Source organism: Marmota flaviventris, chromosome 19 (genome assembly GCF_047511675.1).
Source record: "Marmota flaviventris isolate mMarFla1 chromosome 19, mMarFla1.hap1, whole genome shotgun sequence".
In the NCBI taxonomy this organism is placed as follows: Eukaryota; Metazoa; Chordata; class Mammalia; order Rodentia; family Sciuridae; genus Marmota; species Marmota flaviventris.
Window position 1 is genome coordinate 41946232 of NC_092516.1, and position 15009 is coordinate 41961240.

A 15009-nucleotide genomic window follows, 5' to 3' on the forward strand; every position below is an offset into this window, starting at 1 on the left:
TTAGTTTTAGGGCAATGGATAGGTTTAGGGATTGGATAGGCTTAGGGTTAAGCTAAGCTCAATATTAGGGTTAGGATTATAGTTAGGGTAATGGATAGAATTAGAGCTAAGGTTAGGGTTATGGTTAAGCTTAGGATTAGGGCTAGTGTTAGGTTAGGGTTTGAGATAGGCTTGGGTTATGTTTAGGGTAAAGTTTAGGCTTTGAGCTAGGGTTAGGTCTAAAGCAAGGCTTAGGGTTATGGTTAGGGCTAGAGTTAGATTTAGGGTTATGCTTAGGGCTATGTTCAGGCCGAGGTTTAGGGCTAGATTTTGTGTTAGTTTAGGCCTAGGGTTAGGGCCATGGATAATGTAAGAGCTAGTGTTATGATTAGGGCTAGTTTTAGGGTTTGGGTTATGGCTAGGTGTAGTGTTAGGTCTAGGTTTTGGGTGAATGTCAGGTTTTAAAGCTGGTTTCAGTGTTAAAATCAGGGTCAGTTTTTGGGATACAGTTAGGGTTAGGTTTAGAGCCAGAATTAGCACTAGTTTTAGGTGTAGGAGTAGGGTAAGTATTTGGTTTATGTTAAGAGTTACTGTAGGGCTAGTGCTAGGTTTTTGTTTAAGTCTAGGGCTAGAGTTATAGCTATATTTAGGATTAGCTTTGGGTCTAGGTCTAGTGTTAGGCTTAGGTATAGGTATAGGGTTACCAGTAAGTCTAGTGTTAGGATTTGGTTTAGGGTTAGGGTCAGGTTTAGACCTAGGGTTACTCTTAGGGTCAGATGAGTGTCAGGATTAGGTTTAGAGGTAGAATGCGGGCTAGGGTTAAGACTAGTAATATAGTTAGAGTTTAAGTTAGGCTAAGGATTAGGATTAGAACTAGGATTAGGCTTTGGTTTAGGGTTGGCTTAGTGTAAGGAATAGGGTTAGAGTTAGGGATAGGTCCAGTGTTAGGGTTAGAGTAAGGCTAGTATTAGGGTAAAACCTAGGGTTAGGGCTCGATTAGGGGTAGAATTTGTGTTAGGGTTAGGGCTATGGTTAGGTCAATGACTAATGTATGAACTAGGGTTTTGATTAAGGCTAGTTTTAGGATTAGGTTAAGTTTAGATGTAGTGTTATTAATGTTATTAATGTAAGGGTGATTTTTAGAGCTAGGATTAGTGTTACGGTCAGTGTCAGAGTCAGGGTTACATTTAGACTTAGTTTTAGGGCTAGTTGTAGGGTTAGCATTTGATTTAGGTTAAGGGTTAGGATTAGGGCTATGGCTTGGTTTTTGTCTATGGCTAGTGCTATGGATAGGGCCAGTTTTACAATTAGCATTATGATTATGGGTAGTGTTAGGTTTTGGTTTAGGCTTATTGCTACAGTTAAATTTAGAGTTAGGTTTAGATTTAGACTTAGACTTAGATCTAGGTTTAGGATTAAGGCTAAGGATAGAACTAGGACTAGAACTAGGGCAACAGTTAGAGTTAGTCTTATGGCTAGGTTTAGGGTTAGGATAGGATTAAATAAAGGCTAGGATTAGCACTAGGCTTTGGGTTAGGCCTTGGTTGAGGGCAAGTGTTAGAGTTAGGTCCTGTGTTAGGGTTAGGGCTAGGTTTAGGGCAATGGTTAAAGTAAGAACTAGGGTTACCAGTAGGGTTAGTTTTACTGTCACGGTATGGGTTAGGTTTAGTGTTAGGGTTAGGTTTAAGTTTAGGGTGATATTTTTAGCTTGTTGTTATGTTAGGATAGGAGTCACGGTCAGGTGGAGTGTTAGGGTTTGGGTTAGGACTCGAATTAGGGCTAGGGTTACTTTTAGGGTTCAGTTTAAGGTGAGGGTGGTGTTTAGAGCTAGGGTGAGTGTTAGGATATGAGTCAAGTTCAGGGTTGGTGTTAAGGTTAGGGTTAGGATTCAAATTAGGGCTAGGGTTAGGTCTAGTTGTAGTGTTAGTGTTTGGTTTAAGTTATAGTTTAGGGTTAGGGCTAACACTCGGTTTTGTTTTAGTCCTAGGGTTAGGATTAAGGCTAGTGTTAGTGTTAGGCTTAGGCTTAGTGATTGGGTTAGGGTTAAATTTGGATATAGGGTTAGATCTAGAGCGAGGGATAGAACTAAGGATAGGACAAGCGTTATGACTAGGTTTAGGGTTATGGTAAGGGATAGGGTTAGAACTAGGGCTAGGGCTAGGGCGAGAGTTAGTCTTAGGTCTAGGGTTAGGGTTAGAGTTAGAGATAGGGCTCAATTAGGGCTAGGATTAGGGCTAGGTTTAGTGTTTAGTTTAAGCCTAGGGTTAGGGTTAGGGTTAGGGATTAGAGTTAGAGTTTAGAGTTTAGGTTTAGAGTTAGGGCAAAGTTTGGGGTAAGGTATGGGTTTGTAGCTATGTTTAGAGGTAGAGTGAGTGTTATAATTAGGATTAGGACTATGATTAGTGTTAGGTTTATGATAAAGGCTAGGTTTAGGGCTAGGATGAGGGCTGGGGTACTTTATTTTTAGAGTTAGGGCTACAATAAGTGCTAGGGCTAATTTAGGTCCAGAATTATGGTTAAAGATAGTTTTAGGGTTAGGATTTTTGGTATGACTAGTGTAAGGGTTAGGTTTAGGGTTAGTGTCAGGTTTAGAGCTAGGGGTATTATTAGGGTCAAGTTATGGGTTAGGGTTTGAGATAGGTTAAGGTTTAAAGTTGGGACTCGAATTAGTATTAGGGTTGTCGTTATGGTTATGGTAATGGATAGAGTTAGAAATCAGTTCAGGGCTAGGGTCATGGTTATGATTAGGGCTAGGTTTTGGGTTAAGTTAGTGCTAGGGTTAGGGTTACAGCTAATGTAAGTAGTAGGGTCACGATTATGGCTAATTTTAGTGTTTTAGGGCTAGGTTTGGTGTTAGGTTTATGGTTAGGATTACAGTGATATTTAGACCTCGTTTTAGTGTTATGGTCAGAGTAAGGGTCAGGGTTAGTTTTAGGGTTTGTCATAAAACTCGAATTAAGGCAGGGGTTAGGGCTAGATGTAGGGGTAGGGTTTGGTCTAGGTTAAGGGTTAGGGTTAGAGCTTTGGCTCGGTTTAGTTTTAGAGCTAGGCTTAGGGTTAGGGCAAATTTTAGGATTAATGTTAGGGTTAGGGCTAGTCTTAGAATTAGGCTTAGGCTTCGGTTTAGGGTTAAATCAAGAGTTAGGTTTTTATCTAAGGTTAGTACTAGGGCTAAGGATAGGGTAAGGGTTAGAACTAGGATTTGGCATAGGGTTAGTTTTATGGGAAGGGAGAGGATTAGAATGAGTGATAGGGCCATTGTGAGAGTTAGAGTTATTCTTAGGGCTAGGGTTAGGGTTAGGGTTAGGGATAGGGCTAAATTACGGCTAGGGTTAGAGTTAGGGCTAGGGTTAGAGCTAGTTTTAGAATTAGCATCAGGGTTTGGGCTAGTTTTAGGCTTCGGCATCGAGTTAGGGTTAGATTTAAAGTTAGTTTTCAATCTAGTGTTAAAGATAAGGCTAAGGATAGGGCAATTGTGACAACAAAGGTTAGGGTTAGAGTTAGGGTTACGTTTAGGGTAAGGGATGTGGTTTTGTCTAGGTTTAGGGCTTTGGCTAGGGAAAGGGTTAGTATTAGGGTTATGGCAGAGTTAGCGTTAGGGTTATGATTAAGGCTAAGTTTATGGCTAGGATAAGGTTTAGGGTTTGTGTGAGCATTAGGGATAGTATTAGGGCTAGGACTAATGTCAGTTCTAGGGTTATAATTAGGGCTAGATTTAGTGTTAGGTTTATGGCTTGGTCCAGTGTAAGGATTACATTTAGGGTAAGATTCAGGTTTATATCAAGGGTTATATTTAGGGTCAGGGTCAGGTTTAGGGTTTGGGTTATGTTAGGGTTTCGGTTTAAGGTAATGACAGGGTTAGTTTTAAGGTTTAGGTTTGGTTTAGTGTAATGGATAGGGTTAAGTTTAGGCCTAGGGTTAGCTTAAGATTAGGGTTACTGGTAGGGTAATGGATAGGTTTAGACATAAGTTTAGGGCTAGGGTTATGTCTAGGATTAGGGCTAGTTTTGGGTTAGGCTTAGGTTTAAGTTTAGGGTTAAAGCTAGGTTTAGGACTCAGATTAAGGATAGGTTTTGGATTAGGTTAGGGCTAGGGTTCAGGCTATGTCTAATGTATGAAGTATGGTTATGATTAGAGCTAGTTATAGGGTTAGGGTTAGGGCTAGGTCTAGTGTTAGGTTGAAGTTTACGGTGATGATGATGTTTAGAGCCAGGGTTAGATTTTAGTGTCAGAGTCAGGGTCAGGGTTAGTTTTTGGGTTAGGGTTAGGATTAGAATTAGGATATGGTTAGGGCTAGGTGTAGGTTTAGAGTTTGGTTTAGGTTAAGGGTTAGGGTTATAGCTATGACTATGTTTGTTTTAGGGCTAGAGCAAAGTTAGAGCTAGTTTTAGGTTAGATTTAGTGTTAGGGCTAGTGTTAGGTTTAGGTTTAGGCATAGGGTTCGGGTTAGATTTAGAGTTAGGGTTAGATCTAGGATTATGACCACGGCTGTGAATAGGGCTAGGGTTACACCAAGGTTTAAGGCTAGGATTGGGGTTCTAGTTAGGGATAGAGTTAGAACTAGGGTTAGGTTTAGGGTGAGAGTTAGAGTTAGTCTTTGGGCTAGAGTTAGGGTTAGAGTTAGGGTTAGGGTTAGTGTTAGGTTGAGGTTTAGGGTTAGGGTTAGGGTTAGTGTTAGGATTAGCTTTAGGTTTAGATTTAAGTTTAGGTTTAGGGTAACTGTTAGGGGTAGTGTTATTGTTAAGGTTATGGTGAGAGTTCCTGTTATGGTTAGAGTTAGTGTTATTGTTAGGGTTAGGGTTAGATTTAGGGTTAGTGTTATGTTTAGTATTAGTGTTTTGGTTAGGTTTAGTGTTAAGGTTAGTGTTAGGGTAAGGATTAGGTTTTGTGTTAGGTTAGGGTAAGCGTTAGGTTGAGTGTTAGTATAAGGGTTAGGGTTACTGTTAGTGTTAGGGTTAGTATTAGCATTTTTGTTAGGTTTAGATCTAGGGTTAGTGTTAGGATTAGGGTTAGTATAAAGTTAGAGTTACTGTTGCGGTTAGGGTTAGTGTTAGTGTTAAGGTGAGAGGTCCTATTAGGGTTAGGATCAGGGTTAGTGTTAATGTTACAGTTAGCGTTAGGGTTAGTGTTAGAGTTAGCATTAGTGTTTTGGTTAGGTTTAGTGTTAGGGTTAGTGTTAGTTTTAGGGTTAGGTTTAGTGTTAGGTTAGGGAAAGGGTTAGGGTTATGGTTAGTGTTAGAGTTAGGGTTATGGTAAAGTTTAGAGCTAGGGTTAGGGTTATGAAAAGATTTAGTGTTAGTGTTAGGGTTAGGGTTAGTGTTAGGGTTTTGTTAGGGTTTATGTTATGGTTAAGGTTAGGGTTAAGATTAGGGTTACAGTTACAATTAAGATTCAGGTTAAGGTTAAGGTTAGGGAGACAAATAGGTTAGGTTTAGGGTTAGGGTTGGGTTTCGGTTAGACTTAGTTTTAGGCTTAGGGATAGGGTTACCTTTAGTGTTTGGTTGAGGTTTATAATTATGTTTATAGTTACTGTTAGGGTTAGATTAGGTTTGGGGTTAGGGTTTGGGTTCAAGTTAGTGATAGATTTAGGGTTAGTGTTAGGTTTAGGGTTAGTGTTAGAGTTAAAGTTAGGGTTAGGTTTGGGGTAAGGGTTAGGGTTATTGTAAAGATTAGGTTTATGGTTAGATTTAGGTTTAGTGTTAGGTTTAGGGTTATTATTAGTGTTCATATTAGGGTGATTTTTAGTGTTTGTGTTAGGGATAGGGTTAGGGTTAGGTTTCAGTTTAAGGTTAGGGTTAGATTTAGAGTTAGGGGCATGGTTAGAGTTAGCATTAGTGTTAGGTTTAGTGTTAGTGTTAGAGTTAGGGTTTGTGTTAGGTTTAGGTTTTGTATTAGGGTTAGTGTTAGGGTTAGAATTAGATTTATACTTAGGGTTAGTGTTAGGGTAAGGGTTAAGTTTAATTTTGGTGTTAGGGTTAGGGTTAACATTATGGTTAGTGTTACGGATAGGTTTCGTGTTAGGGTTAAGAGTCATTTTAGGGTAAAAGTTAGGGGTAGTGTTAGTGTTAGGTTTAGTGTTACACTTAGCATTAGGTTAAGGGTTAGGTTTAGTGTTAGGGTTAGGGTTCGTGTTATGGTTAGGGTTAGGATTAGTGTTAGGGTTAGGTTTAGAATTTGGGATAGGTTTAGTGTTAGTGTTAGTGTTAGGATTAGGGTTAGCGTTAGGGTTAGGGTTACAGTTATTGTTAGGTTTGGGTTGCGGTTAGGATTAGGGTTAGTGTTAGGGTTAGGGTTAGATTTAGGTTTAGTGATAGTGTGTTAGGGTTAAGGGTAGGTTTAGGGTAAGTGTTAGGTTTAGGGTTAGGATTAGGGTTAGTGTTACTGTTAGGGTTAGGGGTAGATTTAGTGATAAAGTTAGGGTTAGAGTTAGGTTTAGGGTTAGTGTTATGGTTAGGGTTAGTGATAGGGTAAGGGTTAGGTTTAGGTTTAGTATTAGGTAAGAGTTAGGGTTATTGTTAGGGTACGGGTTAGGGTTAGGTTTAGGGTTAGTTTTAGAATTAGGGTGAGGATCAGGGTTAGGGTCCGGGATAGGTTTAGATTTAGGTTTAGTTTTAAAATTAGGGGGAGGATCAGGGTTAGTGATTGGGTTATGGTAAGGGTTAGTTTAAGAATTAGGATTAGGATTAAGGTTAGGTTTAGTGTTAGGGTTAATGTTAGGGTTAGAGTTATGGATCATGTTAGGTTGAGGGTTAGGTTTAGGGTTTGGATTAGGGTTAGGTTTAGGGTTATGGTTGGATTAGGGTTAGAGTTAGGGTTAGTGTTAAATTTAGGGTTAGTGTTAGGTTTAGGGTTAGGGTTACGGTTAGGGTTAATGATAGGTTTAGGGTTAGGTTTAGGCTTAGTATTAGGTAAGATGTATGGTTACTGTTAGGGTACATATTAGGGTTAGGTTTAGGGTTAGTTTTAGAATTAGGGTGAAGATCAAGTTTATGGATTGGGTTAAAGTTAGGGTTAGTTTAAAAGTTAGGATTAGGGTTAGTTTTAGGGTGAGTGTTAGTGTTAGGGTTACAGTTAGGGTTATGGTTTATGTTAGGTGAGGTTAGGTTTAGGGTTTGGGTTAGGGTTAGGATTTGGATTAGTGATAGGTTTAGAAGTAGTTATATATTTAGGATAAGTTATAGGTTTGGGGTTAGTGTTAGGGTTAGGATTAGGGTTAGGGTTAGTGTTACAGTTAGGGTTAGGGTTAGGAATAGGGTTAGGATTAGTGTTATTGTTAGGGTTAGGTTTAGGCTTAGTTATAGGGTTAAGGTTCGTGTAAGATTTAGGGTTAGTTTTAGGGTATGGGTTAGGGTGTGGGTTAGGATTAGGGTAATGTTTAGTGTTAGGGTTAGTGTAAGATTTACGGTTAGGGTTAATATTAGTGTTAGTGTAACACTAGAGTTAAATTTAGGGTTAGTGTTAGGGTGAGAATTAGGGTTAGGTTTAGGGTTAGTGTTAGTGTTAGGGTTAGGATTCGTGTTATGGTTAGGGTTAGGGTTAGTGTTAGGGTTAGGGTTAGGTTTAGTGTTAGTGTTAGGTTTAGGGTTAGGATTGGTTTAGGGTTAGTTTTAGGGATAGGGTTAGGGTTAGTGTAGTGTTACTGTTAGGTTTAGGGTTAAGGTTAATGTTAGTTTTAGGTTTTTGATTAGGATTAGGATTAGTGTAGGGTAAGGGTTAGAGTAGGGTTAGGTAAGGTTTAGGGATTAGATTAGTTTAGGGTTACGGTTGTGGTTTGAGTTATGATTTGTGTAAAGGTTAAGGTTATGGTTAGGGTTTGTGTTAGGTTTAGGGTTAGGTTGTTGGTTTGTGTTAGGTTTACTGTTATGGTTAGGTTTAGGGATAGGTTTAGTATTAGGGTTAGGTGTAAGTTTATGGTTATGGTTAGGGTTGGGGTTAATGTTTCACTTAGGGTTAGAGTTAGGTTTAGAGTTTGTGTTAGGGTTAGGGTTAGAGATAGTGTTAGGGATGGGGTTAGTGTTAGGGTGAGGTATAGGGTTAGGATTAGGGTTAGGTTATGATTAGTGTTAGGGTTATGGATAGGATTAGAGTTGGGTTATGGTTATGGTTAAGGTTAGTGTTAGGTTTAGGGTTAGGATTAGTGTTAGTGTTAGTGTTTTTGTTATGGTTAGGTATATGGTTAGGGTTAGTGTTAGGATTAGGGTTCGTGTTACATTTAGGGTTAGGATTAGTGTTAGGGTTAGTGTTAGTGAAAGGTTTAGGATTAGTTATAGGTTTGGGGTTAGTGTTAGGGTAGGGTTAGGGTTACAGTTAAAGTTAGGGTTAGTGTTGGGATAGTGTTAAGTTTAGAGTTAGTGTTAGAATAAGGGTTAGGGTTAGCGTTAGGGTTAGTGTTAGGGTTTGGGTTACGGTTAGATTAAAGTTTAGGATTAGGGTTAAAGCTGGTGTTAGGTTTTGGGTTAGGGTTAGTTTCTTAGTTACAGTTAGGGTTAATGTCAAAATTATGGTTAGAATAGGATTAGGAATACTGTTAGTGTTAGTGTTAGGGTTAGGGTTTGTGTTAGGGTTAGCATTAGGGTTAGGATTTGTTTTAGGGTTAGTTTTAGGGTTATGGTTGGATTATGGTTAGAGTTAGGGTTAGGGATAGGGTTAGAATAAGGTTTAAGGGTAGGGTTAGTGTTAGTGTTAGTGTTAGCGTTAGGGTTAGGGTTAGGTTTAATGTTAAAGGTAAGTTTAGTGTTAGGTTTAGGGTTAGGGTTAGTGATAGGGTAAGGATTATGGTTAGGTTTACTGTTAGTGTTAGGTTTGGGGTTATTATTAAACTTAGGGTTCAGATTACGTATGGATAATGGAGAGGGTTAGGTTAGTGTAGCTTTATCGTTTCTGTTAGGGTTTCTGTTAGGTTTACGGTAAGGATTAAAGACAGGGTTAAGGTTAGAATTAGAGTTATAGTTAGGGTTATGGTTAGGGTTTGTGTTAGTTTAGGGTTAGTGTTAGTGTAAGTGTTAGGGTTAGGGTTAATGTAAGTTTATGTTTAGGGTTAGGGTTAGGATTAGTGTTTGGTTTAGGGTTAGATTTAGGATTAGTTTAAGTGTTAGGGTTAGAGTTGGGGTTTGTGTTATGGTTAGTGTTAATTTTAGGTTAGGGTTATGATTAGAGTTAGGTTAAGGTTAGGGTTAGTTTTAGGGTTAGATTCAGTGTTTGTGTTTGAGTTAGGTTTAGGGTTAGCTTAGGGTTAGGTTTAGGTTTGAGTTTTTATTTTCGTAGGGTTAGGGTTAGTGTTAGGTTGAGATTTAGGGTTAAGTTTAGAGTTAGGTTTAGGGTTACATTAAAAGTTATATTTAGTGATAGGGTTAGGGTTAGTGTTAGGTTTAGTGTTAGGGTTTGGTTTTTGTTTAGGGTTAGTTTTAGGGTTAGGTTTGGGGTTAAAATTAGGGTTAGGGTTAGGCTTAGTTTTAGGGGTAGGGTTAGAGTTCCTTTAGGGTACAGGGTTAGTCTTAGGGTTTGGGTTAAGTTTAGGGTTAGTGTTAGGGTTAGGGTTAGTATAAATTTACAGTTAGGATTAAATTTAGGTTATGGTCATGGTATGGTTAAGTTTATATGGTGTATGTTACGGTTAGTGTTATGGTTTGGATTATGGTTTGGGTTGCGGTTAGGATTACGGTTAGTGATAGGGTTAGGGATAGTGTTAAGGTTAGGGTTAGTGTTAGTGTTATGTTTAGGGTCAGTGGTAGGTTAAGGTTTAGGTTTAGGTTTATAATTAGAGTTAGTGTTAGTGTTATGTTAGGGTTAGGTTAGGGTGAGTGTTAGGGTTAGGGTGAGGGTTATTGTTAGGATTAGGGTTAAGTTAGGGTTAGGGTAGGGGTTATTGTTAGGGTTGGGGTTAGGTTTTTTACATAGGAATCAGGGACAGGGTTAGTTTTAGGATTAGGACTCAAATTAGGGCTAGGTTTACTGTTAGTGTTTGGTTTAAGATAAGAGTGGTTTTTAGAGCTAGGGTGAGTGTTAGGGTTTAAATCAGGGTCAGGGTTAGTTTTAAGATTAGGTTTAGGACTCGACTTAGGGCTAGGATTTGTTCTAGGTGTAATTTAACGTTTGTTTTAAGTTAAGGTTTAGGGTTATGTCTATTGCTCAGTTTTGTTTGAGTTCTAGGGTTAGGGTTGGCACTAGTTTTATGATGAGTATTAGGGTTAGGCCTACTGTTAGTGTTAGGCTTAGGCTTATGTTTACGGTTATATTTAGAGTTAGGCTTAGATCTAGGGTTAGGCTAGGACTTAGGATAGGGCAAGGGTTAGGGCTAAGGTTAGGGCTAGGTTTAGAGTTACGGTAATGTATAGGGGTTAGAACTAGGAATAGGGCTAGTGTGAGAGTTAGAGTTTGTCTTAGGGCTAGAATTAGAGTTAGGGTTTGGATAAGGGTTAAGTTAAGGCCAGGATTAGGGCTAGAGTTAGTGTTCAGTTTAGGCCTAGCGATAAAGTTATGGTTAGGTTTAAGTTTAGAATAAGGAATGGCGTTATACCTAGGTTTAGAGGTAGGGTTAGGGCTAGAGTAGGACTAGGGATAGGCATAGAGTTAGGGTTATGATTAAGGCTAGGTTTAGGGCTAGGATGAGGGCTAGTATTTTTGTTGTTGTTGTTGCTGCTTTAGGGCTAGGATTAGGGCTAGGGCTAATATCAGATCTAGGGTTATGGTTAAAGATAATTTTAGGGTTAAATTTAGGTCTACATCTGGTGCAAGGGTTAGGCTTAGGGTAAGGGTCAGGTTTAGAGCTAGGGCAAATTTTAAGGTTAGGGTAAATTTTAAGGTTTTGTTTAAGTTAGGATTTAGGTTTAGGGCTCGAATTAGCATTAGGGTTAGAGTTAGGGTAATGATAGGGTTTAGTTTAGGGTTCAGGTTAGGTTTAGGGTAATTGATAGGGTTAGCATTAGCAATAGGGATAGGGTTAGGCTTAGGGTTAGCATTAGGGTAAGACTTATGGTTATGGTAGTGGGTCGGATTACAGCTTAGGTTAGAAATAGGGTTAAGGTTAGGAATAGGTCTTGAGTTATGGTTAGGGTCAGGTTTAGAACTAAGGTTAGGTTTAGGGTTATGGTTAGTGTAAGGGTTCTGTTTTGAGCTAGAATTATGGGTAGGGAGAGGGTTAGTTTTAGGGTTAGGTTTAAGGATAGGATTATGGTAGAGTTAGTGTTAGGGTTAGGGTTAGGGCTAGGGTTATCATTAAGGTTAGGCTTAGGGTTAGGGTAATGAATAGGGTTAGATATACGGTTAGGGTTAGGGTTAGATTTTGGTTTTTGTTTAGGGTTAGGATTAGGGTTATGGTTATGTTTAGGTTTATGGTTAGGTTTAGGGTTTGAGTTAGGTTAGGGCTATACTGAGTGTTAAATTTAGGATTGTGTCTAGGGTCAGTTTTCTGGTTAGTTTACCCTAATACTAGACCTAGTCCTAACCCTAATCCTATAACTATCCCAAATTGTAACCCTAATCCATACATTGTCTGTAAATTTAAACCTTGCTCTAACTCTAACAAAAACCTAGCTCTAAACTGAGACCTAACCTTAGCGTTAACCCTTACACTAACTCTAACACTAGCCCTAACCCTAACCCTAAACATAGCCCTTACCATAGCTCTATCGCTATGGTAAGGGCTATGTTTAGGGTTAGGGGTTAGGGCTAGTCGTTAACCTTAATCCTTAATTTAACCCAAACCCTAAACCTATTAGTAGTCCTAACCTTAGCCCTCATTCTAGCTCTAACCATAACCCAAACCTGACACTTATTCTGACCATAATGGTAACCATAGGTCTAAACCTGACCCTAACCTTAAACTGAACCATAAAACTAGCACTAGAAATAAACCTATACCTAAACCTAACCCTAACACTAGCCCTAACCCTAATCCTAACCCTAGCACTAATCCTATACCTTACCCTAAGCCAAACCCTAACCTTAATGCTAACCCTAGTCCTAACCCTAATCCTTAGCCTAAAATAAATCCTAAGTTTATTACTAATCCTAATCCTACCCATCATTCTAGTTATAACAATAACCCAAACACTAACCCTAACCCTGACCCTAACCATAAACCAAACTCTCACATTAGCCCTACCCATAAACCTATACCTAAACCTAAAGCTAACACTAGCCCTAGACATAAACCTAATCATAAATCTAGCCATATCTCTCACCAACAACCGAAAAAAATCCTAGCTCTAGCCCTAATGATAACCCTTAACCTAACCCAAACATTAACCCTACATCTAGACCTAACCAATCCCAATTGAAGCTCTATCCCTAACCCTAATCCTAATCCAAATACAGACCTTGACACTAACACCAACTTAGCTTTAAAACTGACCATAACAAAACATAAACCTAACACTAGACATAGCCATAACCCTAACCATAACCCTAGTCCTCATAAACCCATAGCCCTAAACCTACCTCTAAACCTAACACAAAATCTAGCCCTAAACCTAGGCCTAAACCTAGCCCTAAGCATAACCCTAACCATAATCATATCCCTCACACTAATCCTAACCCTCAACTTAGACCTAAACCTAGCTAAAACCATAAACCTAACTCTAAACATAACCCTAGCCCTATCCCTAAACCTAATGCTAACCCTAGCCCTAATCATAATGTTAATACTAGTCCTAATGCTATCTCTAAAATTATCCTTTACAATAAACCTAACCCTAAACCTAATGATAACCCTAGCTCTAACTCTAACTGGAAACATAATCCTACACCTAACCCTAAACCTAACCCTCATCATAGCCCTAAACCTAGATCAAATCTTAAAATACACTCTAACTAACCCTAGCCCAAACCCTAACACTAACCCTAAACCTAAAACTACTCCTAACCCTAACTTGACATCTAATCCTCTCCATTAACCTAAATCTAAAGGTAACCTTAGCCTAACCATAACTCTAACCCTAACCTTAACTGTAAATCTAACCCTAGACATAACACTAAACCTAACTCTCACCTTATCACTAAACCTATTTCAAAACCTAACCTAAAACCTAAACCTAACCCAAACACTAACCCTAGCCCTAGCCCTAACTCTAATCCTAACTCTAGCCCTAATCCTAACCAAAACGCTAGCCCTAACCCTAGCTCTAATGCTATCCATTACCCTAACAATAACCATAACACAAATGCTACCACTAGGCCTAACCCTAACCCTATAACTAACCCTAACCATATATATTATCCTAATCTTAACCTGAATCCTAAACTTAAACCTATCCATTTCCCTAAACCTAACTCTAACCCAAACACTAATTTGAGCCCTAACCTAAAACTTAACCTAACCCATAACTGAAACCTGAAGCTGATCTTAAAAATACACCTAATTCTAAACTTGATCCTTACCCTAAACCTAACCCATATAAAAGACCTAGCCATGAAACTAACCCTATAACTACCCCTAGCCATAAAACTAAACCTGACATTATCCCTATCCCTAAAATTTTCCTGAAACCTAACAAAAGCCCTAGCTCTCATCCTAACACCAAATCTAGCCTTAATCCTAACCCAATCCTAACCCTATCCCTAAACATAATTCCAATCATCTCCCTAACCCTAAATCTAGCTATAACCCCATCTCTTCCCCTAAACCTAACCCTAAACATAGCCCTAAAATTAGGCCTAACCCTAACACTAATCCTAGACCTATTCCTAGGCCTAGTTTAGCCCTAACCCTAATCCTAAACCTAGCCTTAAGACTAAATCTAATTCTTGCCTAACCCTATTTCTAGTTCTAACCCTATCCCATCCCATAACCTTAGCCTTAGTCCTAAAACATAACCGAGCTATAGCACTAACCCTAATCCTTAACTTAAACCCCAAATCCTAACCCTACATCTAGTCCTAAGACTACCCCTAATTCAAGTCCTATCCCTAACCTAAAACTAACCCTAAACCTGACTCTGAACCTAACACTAATCATAGCTCAAAACATCACCCTGAACTTAAACCTAATCCTAAAACTAGACTTCATCCTAATTGTAACCCTAAATTAGCCACAATCATAACCCTAGTTCTTACATTAGCCTTATCACTAACACTAGCCCTAACAAAACCCAAAACCAAGCCCTAATCTGAGCCCAAACACTAGCTTTAACCCTATCTCTAACCTTAAATGTAGCTCTTACACTTACCCTAAACCTAACCCTAACTTAATTCCTTACACTAACCCTAAACCTAACCCTAACCAAAACCCTAGCCCTAACCCTAGCTCTAACCCTATCTAATACCCTAACCAAACCCTAACCCTAATGCTAACCCTCAGCCTAACCCTAACACATTCCCTAACCAGAACCTATTCATTATCCTAAACATAACCCTAACCCTAAAGCTAACCTAATACTAGACCTAGACGTAACAATAACCCTAAAACTAGCCCCAATTGTAACCATAGTTCTTACATTAGCCATAGACCTAAAGATAACACCAAACCTAGCCCTAATCCGAGCCCTAACACTACCTTTAAATCTAACCCTAGCCCTAACTCTAACCCTCACACTAAGCCTAACCCTAACCCTAGCCCTAACCCTAGAACTAACCGTGTTCCTTACCCTAAGCCAAACTCTAACCCTAAAGCTACCTAGTTTTAACTTAATCTTTAGCCTAACCCAAAACCTAACTCTATTACTAGTCCTAACACTAGCTCTCAATCTAGCTCTAATCCTATCCAAAACTCTAAATCGAACACTGACCCCTTATTCTGACCCTAATACTAACCAGAGGTCTAAACCTGACCCTAACCCTAACCGACCCCTAACATTGGTGCTACCTGTAAACCTATACCTATACCTAACCCTAACACTAGACCTAGATCTACACCTAATCCTTCATCTAGTGATAACTCTAGCCCTAGCCATAAACAAAAACCTAGACCTAGCCCTAACAACAACCCTTAACCTAACCCAAACACTAACTCTACCCCTAGACCTAACCCTAGTCCTAATGCTGGACTAATAATCATGAACCTAATCCTAACCCAAACACTGACCCTTACACTAA